Below are 2,500 nucleotides of genomic sequence, written 5' to 3'. Positions count from 1 at the left end.
TAGAATATTTTTTTTTTTATTTTCCTTTAAAAAAAACCCGCTACATTAAATAGGTATATAGCCTGTTTATTGTATTTTTTTTACATTTGTTTACATTTTACAGTAATTTGATTGCAAATATTGTTTTGTATTTGTAGTGTTTTGCATATTTTTTGTGTTTTTTTATCGAGTTATTTTTTCTGCAGTTTTGATAACTTGAGCAGAAATCAATGTTTACAGAAAGTTTTAATTCATTTAGTGTTCTATGCTTACTGATGATAAAATTGGTGCCTTACTAATTTATATGTTAAGATGTTATTGTATCTGTATTTTCTAGTGTATTACAAGAATGGCAATTCTGATGCTGCATCTACTAAGCAATTTCACAGCAATTACGCATTAACTTATCCATCATAAAACCACAAAGCTTCAGAACTATCTCACGAAGCAATACTGAACCACACATATATCTACGTCTTCTATACGTCATCAACGACAATTTTCTAAAGGAGACGAACTTAAAATGTGGAAAGTCACTGAAGTTCTTTGCATTAGAGAGAGAAAAAATATTAGAAGGAACTCAAGTGAAGAGGTGCCATCTAATGCCACATCATTTAAGCCATTATTGTGCCAGCGAATTTCTTGCCACGACGTTTGTTCAAGGACTGTTTGTGATGCTTTTGTTATGAATAAAGAGTCTAAAACAAAAGACTGTTGTTTTTTATCCCTTTTTTTTTTGTGTGTGTGTGAGGGGGGGGGGGGGGTTATTGTACTTTGATTGAGAGCATTGCTTAAAAAAATAATAATTTATAATGATTTTCTAGTTGTTTAATATGAGGGATTAGCCTTTACTGATATAATTTTCCTTCTGTAAATAGTAATGAATAATAGTTCTGATAATGATAAAGAATCATAAGTGATGTTCCTTCTATAAATGGTAATCATGACAGTCATAGTAATGATAATGATAAAACAATAAGTAATGATAATGGTGAAGCCATTTTCATGATAGTAGCAGTAGTAATGATAAACAAAATAGATATAAAGTGAAAAATAACCATGGAAAACAAAATCCAAGTGATTTTAAATCGGGAACATGTAATATGGCTTACTAGAGTTTTTATATTAATATATTATTTTTTTCAAGTAAACTTGTAATGAGGTATTAGAGTGAATTACAAAAAAAATGTGGAAGGGTCATGAGACCTCCAGAAACTTTTCGCAACAAATATTTATGGTTTGAAAGGTGTATCCATTGAAAGGTGCAGAGGCCAAACACTCAAATCTTGTGAAACATTTAACCAGTTGTTATTGGCGTTGATATTAATTTCAACGGTTTTTGTCCCGAAGCTTGTTATGCACGACTGTTTTCTTGTGACACTGAAGAATTGTGGAAGCCTTTCAGGTAAATATTCAAAATATCTTCGCATAGATGCCTTTCAATCTCTACTTTCTATATCCACAATCTTGGCTCCGATAGCAGGGGGGGGGGGGGGGGGGGTATGGAAGGTACCAGAATGTGGGGCACGCCAGATCATCGTCATACATCAACCATCTCAGTAAATTATCATTCTTAGGCTGTATCTTCCTGTGTTCACCCCGCAATGTCGGTCGAAGGCTCTAACTTGTGAATACATGGAGGATTCTTCGTCTTTCAGGGCAGGGATTGAGGGGCGGGACATTAGACAATATAGTAGCTTATTCTGTGAATATTATTGATATTTTACCCCGCAATTTTCCGTGTTCCTTTTATGCTATCGGGACCAATAATCCGTGGATTTGAAGTGGGGTGGGGTTCCGTGTAAAATGTACATATATAGGTAGTAGAGAGTGAGAAGAATTCATCGATATCACTATTCGTCGTGATTGGTCATGCGAAGGTACTCCTCACAATTACCGATTGGGATTAGAAGTAACCACACCTGATTAGCTTTAGAGATCGTAGCACCGTGTCTGAACGATCCCTCAGCTGAACTACCCTAGCAGTGAATGGTGAAAACACTCTAACGTGTTGATCTTTGTTAGAAAAACCCACAATGTGAAACTAGATTTATTGAAAGTGAGACACCAGTTTTGGAATCCACCTGTATTCCATCCTCAGGTCTAGCGGTGTGGATTAGCAATTTAACTAATACTCATTTAAGAATGGAAAAAAAATCACATAAAGGGTGAATGTTTGTAACATAATAGCCCGGTATTCTGTCAAAATTCTCAACAGTTGCCCCGTTCATACTTTAATCTGAGTTTAATCTGAGTCTTCTTTAGTGTGCAAATGATCATAGGTCACTGGTCGTGTTAAGGGTGGACGGCCAGGGTTTCGTTTCCTAATGTTTTATGAATAAAAAAAAGACAAAAAAAAAAAAGACAGATAATAATATAAGTGGTGATGCTGATGATGACATGTTGATGCTGATTAGGATAACAATAATAATAATAATGATGGTGATGCTTGATGATGATGATAATAAGGAGGAAAAGAAACGGAAAATGAAGAAGGGAAGTGAGAGAAAGTGAATACCAG

The sequence above is a fragment of the Penaeus chinensis genome, chromosome 13 (assembly GCF_019202785.1).
Source record: "Penaeus chinensis breed Huanghai No. 1 chromosome 13, ASM1920278v2, whole genome shotgun sequence".
NCBI classification, from domain to species: Eukaryota; Metazoa; Arthropoda; class Malacostraca; order Decapoda; family Penaeidae; genus Penaeus; species Penaeus chinensis.
The sequence above is the reverse complement of the archived record's forward strand: the minus strand, read 5'-3'. Positions refer to the sequence as shown.